Raw genomic sequence first — 8,671 nt, 5'->3', positions numbered from 1 at the left:
GCTACCTCAATATAGAAGTTAAAAGTTAATGAACTAATAATAAGAATAAAGAAAATAGTAATGATGTCTTTCTTTCCTTCAAGGAGATCAAAGCACTCTGTGGGTATTGTTAATCTGAGTACAAAATTTATGAAGAAAGAGGAAAATAGAGTATACAGAAAGCAGAAACCTTAAAAAATTGAAAGCAAGCAGTTGTGTCAGTGCTGCCTAGGGTATATTTTTTCTTGCTTCTTCTTTCCCTCTTCCCTTTCTGAACTCATACATACTTCTCTCAGTCATAATCTAGTTCAGAAACAACAGTAATAGTGTGTGTATGTGTGTGTGTGTGTGCGACTTGCCGACTTGTTCATTCCAAGTGCTTAGTACAGTGCTCTGCATATAGTAAGCGCTCAATAAACACTATTGAATGAATGATAGTAGTTTTATTCAGAATACACATTCCCTTCCACTCTGCCTATTATACTTCCCCATATCCCGGGTCCAAATTCTGTCTCTTTTGTACAACCTATAATCTACCCCTTCTCCTCTGGGCTGCAGTGTGTTACCTAATAATAATAATTACTATGGAACTTGTTATGTGTCAAGCACTGTTCTAAGAGCTGGGGTAAATACAAGTTAATCAGGTTGAACACAGTCCCTGTCCCACATAGGGCTCATACTCTTAATCCCCCTTTTACAGGTGAAGTAACTGAAGCCCAGAGAAGTGAAATGACTTGCTTAAGGTCACACAGCAGACATATGGCAGAGTCTGGATTAGAACCCATGACTTTCTGACTCCCAGGCCCGTGCTCTATACACTAAGCCATGATGCTTCTCCACCCAGCAGTGCAGTATCTTTCCCCCATTGCTCTAATTCAGGATGCTCTCCCCTTGCTTCTGATTTCATGTTGGCAAAGTCCCACTGTTCCAAGAATACTTTTCTAGTAGAACTTCCTCATTTTAACCCAAGAACTCAATGATTCCAGAGTAACATTCGTGTGTGTGTGCGCACGCGTGCTCAATAATGAGCCATCTAGTGTTCCTCAACAGATGTACAAATATAAATAGTTGCAAAGTGGGGGAGATAAAGCATAGCAATATGGGAGACAAAACAGCCCTCTGGGAAAAAATAAGTGGAAAGAAATAAAATGTGGCAAGGAAAGAAAGCCTTCTTAGTAATTCTGTGGATTTCTTTCCTCTAATGAACCCCATCTAAAATTGTATCAGAATACATCACATCATATTCTGTGGATGGATCTCAAATATAATTCCATCCTTGCAGCCATAGTTTGTACAGGAAATTTTCCACAATTTTTTCATACTCAAGTAGGAATTATCAACCTTAAACTTAGTATAGGAGTTTCAGTTACTGAAGCTTTCCCACACTCTGCCAGTTCTGCCTAGTTGTTAATCAGATTCTGTACTTCTGTCACAACCAGAGAATAAACTTTTAAAGCTACGAAGCACTTGGGACATGCATATGTAACCTCCACCAGACTGACTCTATCTCTCCATCAACTCTACTAATAATGTCTTTGAGCTAGAGGGTGATCTTTATTACTCAGTCTCTCTGTCCTTGGCTCATCTTGAGGACATGCAACTTACAGAAGATTATGCATGGGACCTAAATGCAGATTGGCCAACCTGGATTGCCGGCATGCCATGATTTGCTGTTTTAGCCCTCCTTTCAAATCCAGGAAATAGTCTTGAACATATCTGTTGTGTCTGTCAAGACTTCTCATTTGTCAAAGTATTACTGGTCCTAGTGTCAACATAAATAAATCTGTCCATAAATCTTGACAGGTATAATGATTTGTTGCATTTGAAAGGCAAGTCTCTACTTTTAGGTCCATTTTTGATTGGTAACATGATTATTTTTAAAGCAAGCCTTTTTAGATGCTTCCTGAATTGGCTTCTGTCAAATGACTGAGTAGCTCCTGCTGGAGTTATCCACTCTTATAAAGATAACAATGGCATGGTCCCTGCTGTCACCTGTTTTGAAGGCCACCTGGGCTAAAGCAGAAATTTCATACTTGATATGCTCATTATTCTTTGCTTTAGGGTTCTTATTTCTCAGCTTTTCCCTTTTCAAGGCCATCAGCTGTTGTTCTTTCACTGGTGGGATGGGAAATTGAGCTGTGTCCAATAGTCTCCTAGATCTCTTATCACTCGTGCTTGAAAAACAGTAAATGGCCTACAAGAACATGGGAACTTCCACTAAGACTCTGTCAGTAGGATTTATAATTGCTTAGTAGCAAATTATTTAGGTAGAAACAGAAGTCATTTGGTGATTAAAGTAGAAGTTTCCACATCTGATCTCCAGGGTTACATTGCCTGGCTACCAATGCTTATTTGTACCTTGCTTTATACAATTATGAAATGGGCACAGTGGTACAATGTATATTCCTCAGAAGTCTCAGGGAGTTGGGAAGATTAAATATCATAGTTGCTTTATCATGCTGAACTGAAAGGAGAGATGGGATTGAATCAGCATGATCATATATACCATTATATACCATCTGGGGAGTGCCTTTATTGCTTGTAAGAATGTTGTGCCCATAACTAAAGGCAGAGAAATACAGAAGCTACAGAGGTTTTTATGGTCTGTGACTGAGTTTGATTCTTTTTTCTGAAAATCATTTTATTTAATCCTCTGTGTTAGGGTTCCAAATAAGAATAATGCCAGTTTGGATGCCACAACTTCTCCTAATCAATCATACTTACTGAGTGCTTGCTGTGTGACGAGTACTGTGCTACATGCCAGGGAGAGTATAATATAAGAGGTGATGGGCACTTACCCTGCTTTTCCCATTTCCTTCTGCTATATCACTTGTCCATTATCAATACTTGAGTGTCCCTTGTTTCTAGAGTTCCTTCCCTATACAGGATGGAAGTTAAAATTTTTCATTCCAACTCTAAAGGTAAATTATTTATCATAATATTCATTGAGTGCTTTCTCTGGGCTGAGCCCAGTACCATGTGCTTGGAAAAGTATAATAGCATTGTAGACATGATCCTAGTCCTCAAGGAACTTACAGCCAAGTGAGAAAAATACACTCAAATAAGTTACCATTAGGGGGAAGAAATAGAGCAGAAACAGAAATAGATTGAAGTACATAAATGCAACAGCGAGTAACCAAGTATCAGGTGATGCGGAAGTGCTGAAGTGACAGTTTAGGGGAAAATAGGGTGGGAAGGTGAGAGATTAATCACAGAAGACCACCTGGATGAGATGTGATTTCCTTGATGAGGAGGAGAGCAGTGGTTTGCCGGATGTGAAGTGGGACAGAATTCCAGGCAGAAGGGAGGGCATGAGCAAGAGGTTGGCACCCAAGAGAGATGAGAATGAGGCCCGGTGTGTAGGTTTGCTTGAGAGGAATGATGTGAAGTGGGGTGTAATGGGAGAGTGATATGAATAATCATTAACTTTTAGGAAATCATAGCCCTTTCATTCTCCATCCCCAGTGGACTATAATAGAACATCTCCCTGCCTTTTTAGATCTTTTGGATCTTCGGATAAGAAAGACCTGTTGCTTATCAAGGCTAGTGCTTTGCTAATGTCAAAAACTTACCAATTTATGGCAAAAAATGCAGGAAATTGATATCTCTGGGTAGACCCTGAACTTTTTTAACCCCACAACTGCAAACCTTTCAACTATTGCCTATCTAAAATAATTGCCTTTTACTTGATCAGCTTGAAGCAGATGTTAAGAGTTATGTATGCTGTAAATACATTTCTGAGTAGATGATACTATTTTCTAATCCTTTGGCACCATTTGCATGGCTTCGCATTTTTTGCAGTAGATTTTAACCCATAGTTGGAAAGGTGGGCTGGTGTGAAAAAATATGTCTTTTAGTTGATCCGTTTTATGATTTTTTCAAACCTGTTTAGATCCTTTATTTTGGAACCTCAGTGTGATTTGGGCAGCAGCCTGATCTTGAGGGCAGTACCTGGAAGCAGAATTTCAAATCACCCCAATTCTGTTCAGAGAAGCCAACAATATAATGGAAGCATCTTTGAAATGCAATGGAGGATGGACTAGTCTTTAAACCTTTTCCAAGCACTTATCCGATCCCACCTTGACTATTGTATCTGGCTCCTCACTGACCTCCCTGCCTTCTGAGTCCCCCCACTCCAGTCCAAACTTCACTCCATTGCCTGGATCATTTTTCTAAAAAAGCAAAAATTCAACCCATGTCTCTCCAATTCTCAGGAACCTCCAGTGGCTGTCCATCCACCTCTGCATCAAATAGAAACACCTTACCATCAGCTTTAAAGTACTTAATTAGCTTGCCCCCTTAGCTTGTAAGACTCAGAGTAGGAATTTTTACCATTCCACTTTGTTTAATGAACAAGTAAGCATGCTATTACTTGGCATATAGACAAGTGCTTCATCACTGATCTCCAAGACAGCCCAGCCCTCACACTCACTCCTTTAGCACCTGCTTGCTCACTGGGCCCAATCTCACTGCCAACCCCTTTTCCACATCATCCCTCTAGCCTGGAACTCACCCCCCCGCCCCCAACACTGTATATGCCAGACCACCACTCTCCCCACCTTTAAAACCTTATTTAAGGTAACATCTCCAAGAAACCTTCCCCAATTAAGTCTTCTTTTCCCTGGCTCTTCTCCCTTCCGCATTGTCTATGCACTCAGATCTGTGACCTTTGGGCATTTGGTATTTGGCCAACCCTCAGCCCCAAAGCAGTAAGCACTCAATGCATACCACTGATTGATTGATTGAACCTAGCCTTCAATACTTTACCTCACCAATAAATTAGGTTTTGTCCATGTTCTAGTCATGCAATGCTACTGATAAAATTGAAGCGCCAAATTATTCATGTTCCACGCTGTAGTCCTAGGAAGAACTCTGGTAATCAGGAAAGAATGAAAAGGGAAAATAGAAATATACTGGGAATGGGAACTTTTAAAATTTAAGGAAGTCTGAAGGCCTTCTGAAAGTTTGTGGAGGTCATAAATGAACAAAAATTGAACCAGTGAAAAACATCTTCCCTGAACACAAGTTTTTTTTAAATCTTACTTTAAATTTAAAAAAATCTTTTTTTCATATTTGAGTTCTGTTTGGCAGCTACCACTATAGCTCTCTGTACATGCAGGCAACTCAGTACACCCCTTATCAGTGGAATGTATTTTTGAAGTTGCATACTTGTACATGACCACATCAAAATTTTGTAAGATTCAGAGAAGCAATTTCTACTATTCCACTTTGTTTACTGAACAAAAAAGCCTGCCATTACCTGTCATATGGACAAGTGCTTCAAAGGTGCACCATCATAAGCCCCCTAAAATAAACTTTAATCCTCAGAATTGTTTACCATTACTCAAAGGCCTTCCTACAATTTTACAACCCTAAATTGTAACTGGACTGGATTAATACAGGATAGCCCTTCTAAATGAAACCCTACTTTGAAATGGGTACCTTTGTAAAAGAGTTAACATTTGAGAAACGTAAAGTAGTGCTGCTCCAGGTTTCAGATGGGAGAGGACCAAGAGACACAACTCCACATTCAGTGTTTGTCACAGGCCAAGGAATCCATTGCTCACCAGAAAAGCAGAGTTAGGGTAGGGGCTATGGTGCAAGGGGGAGATTGGATCAAAATGTTATTATGTGCAGTAGGAGAACAGAGATCAAAGGACTTTCTCTAAACAGTGAGGCTGGAAAAGCAGAGTCGTCCATGTCTGTATATGACTTGTTTTCATTTCTAAAGAAGATGCTACCAACAGCGAAATCCTTTCATTCATTCATTCAATAGTATTTATTGAGCGCTTACTATGTGCAGAGCACTGTACTAAGCGCTTGGGATGAACAAGTCGGCAACAGATAGAGACAGTCCCTGCCGTTTGACGGGCTTACAGTCTAATCGGGGGAGACGGACAGACGAGAACAATGGCACTAAACAGCGTCAAGGGGAAGAACATCTCGTAAAAACAATGGCAACTAAATAGAATCAAGGCGATGTACAATTCATTAACAAATAAATAGGGTAACGAAAATATATACAGTTGAGCGGACGAGTACAGTGCTGTGGGGATGGGAAGGGAGAGGTGGAGGAGCAGAGGGAAAAGGGGAAAATGAGGCTTTAGCTGCGGAGAGGTAAAGGGGGGATGGCAGAGGGAGTAGAGGGGGAAGAGGAGCTCAGTCTGGGAAGGCCTCTTGGAGGAGGTGATTTTTAAGTAAGGTTTTGAAGAGGGAAAGAGAATCAGTTTGGCGGAGGTGAGGAGGGAGGGCGTTCCAGGACCGCGGGAGGACGTGACCCAGGGGTCGACGGCGGGATAGGCGAGACCGAGGGACGGCGAGGAGGTGGGCGGCAGAGGAGCGGAGCGTGCGGGATGGGCGGTAGAAAGAGAGAAGGGAGGAGAGGTAGGAAGGGGCAAGGTGATGGAGAGCCTTGAAGCCTAGAGTGAGGAGTTTTTGTTTGGAGCGGAGGTCGATAGGCAACCACTGGAGTTGTTTAAGAAGGGGAGTGACATGCCCAGATCGTTTCTGCAGGAAGATGAGCCGGGCAGCGGAGTGAAGAATAGACCGGAGCGGGGCGAGAGAGGAGGAAGGGAGGTCAGAGAGAAGGCTGACACAGTAGTCTAGCCGGGATATAACGAGAGCCCGTAATAGTAAGGTAGCCGTTTGGGTGGAGAGGAAAGGGCGGATCTTGGCGATATTGTAGAGCTGAAACCGGCAGGTCTTGGTAATGGATAGGATGTGTGGGGTGAACGAGAGGGACGAGTCAAGGATGACACCGAGATTGCGGGCCTGCGGGACGGGAAGGATGGTCGTGCCATCCACGGTGATGGAGAAGTCTGGGAGCGGACCGGGCTTGGGAGGGAAGATGAGGAGCTCAGTCTTGCTCATGTTGAGTTTTAGGTGGCGGGCCGACATCCAGGTGGAGACGTCCCGGAGGCAGGAGGAGATGCGAGCCTGAAGGGAGGGGGAGAGGACAGGGGCGGAGATGTAGATCTGCGTGTCATCTGCGTAAAGATGGTAGTCAAAGCCGTGAGAGCGGATGAGTTCACCGAGGGAGTGAGTGTAAATGGAGAACAGAAGAGGGCCAAGAACTGACCCTTGAGGAACTCCAACAGTTAAAGGATGGGAGGGGGAGGAGGCTCCAGCGTAGGAGACCGAGAATGATCGGCCAGAGAGGTAAGAGGAGAACCAGGAGAGGACAGAGTCCGTGAAGCCAAGGTGAGATAAGGTATGGAGGAGGAGGGGATGGTCGACAGTGTCAAAGGCAGCAGAGAGGTCAAGGAGGATCAGAATGGAGTAGGAGCCATTGGATTTGGCAAGAAGGAGGTCATGGGTGACCTTAGAGAGAGCAGTCTCGGTAGAGTGGAGGGGACGGAAGCCAGATTGGAGGGGGTCTAGGAGAGAATGGGAGTTAAGGAATTCTAGGCATCGATTGTAGATGACTCGTTCTAAGATTTTGGAAAGGAAGGGTAGTAGGGAGATAGGACGATAACTGGAGGGGAAGTGGGGTCAAGAGCGGGTTTTTTTAGGATGGGGGAGACGTGGGCATGTTTGAAGGCAGAGGGGAAGGAGCCCTTGGAGATTGAGTGGTTAAAAATAGAAGTTAAGGAAGGGAGGAGGGCAGGGGCGATGGTTTTAAGAAGGTGAGAGGGAATGGGGTCCGAGGCGCAGGTGGAGGGGGTGGCACTTGCGAGGAGGGAGGAGATCTCCTCTGAGGATACTGCAGGGAAGGATGGGAAAGTAGGGGAGGGGGTTGTTGGGGGGGAGGGGAGAGGCGGAGGGGTGACTTTGGGGAGCTCAGACCTGATCGTGTTGATTTTCGTGAGGAAATAGGTGGCCAGATCATTAGGGGTGAGAGATGGGGGAGGGGGAGGAACAGGGGGCCTAAGGAGAGAGTTAAAGGTCCGGAACAATCGGCGGGGGTGACGGGCATGGGTGTCGATGAGGGAGGAGAAGAAGCTTTGCCTGGCGGAGGAGAGGGCAGAGTTAAGGCAGCAAAGGATAAATTTGAAGTGTGTGAGGTCGGCTTGGTGCTTGGACTTTCGCCAGCAGCGCTCAGCAGCTCGAGCATAGGAGCGTAGGAGGCGGACGGAGGAGGTGATCCAGGGCTGTGGGTTAGTGGAGCGAGAGCGGCGGAGGGAAAGGGGGGCGAGAGACCCATGTGTGTAAGTGTGGCTGAGAAGATGGATGTATCACCAGCAGTACTTTCGGCATTATTTGTCCTAATCAAAAGACTTGCTTTAGTTTTTAATAATTTGGGGCCCAAATTATGTACCACAGTGAACATCACGGACTGTTATCAAAAGGAAGTCAGAAAACGTGCACATTTGAGAAATAAACCTCCTTCCTGCCTAAAAAGAAAAAAAAAGTCTGTCTTCCTTCTATTTGCCACTTGAGACTGATGGGGGCAATGGTGCCTTTGCCCATTGTTAAACTGGCTATAAATGTAAAAAAGTCAGAGGGAGTTAAAGCACTGCCAAATTAATAGCCACAAAATGTCATTTTCAACAAGAACTTGACAATAAAAAGCATTTGAGAATCCATTTGTGGTTTTATGATCATTTAAAAATGCTTGTGAGTCTTCAGATTTTATTGTTAATATTGTTTGTCTTGCTAGAAAAGAAATCAGTTAGTGCAAAATGGTGAACTGTGAAATGGAACGTTATTTTTGTAGGAAATTAAATGGCTAGCTAAAAATCTACCATTCAAA

This window comes from Ornithorhynchus anatinus, chromosome X1 (genome assembly GCF_004115215.2).
Source record: "Ornithorhynchus anatinus isolate Pmale09 chromosome X1, mOrnAna1.pri.v4, whole genome shotgun sequence".
Classification (NCBI taxonomy): Eukaryota; Metazoa; Chordata; class Mammalia; order Monotremata; family Ornithorhynchidae; genus Ornithorhynchus; species Ornithorhynchus anatinus.
This window is presented reverse-complemented; position numbering follows the sequence as displayed.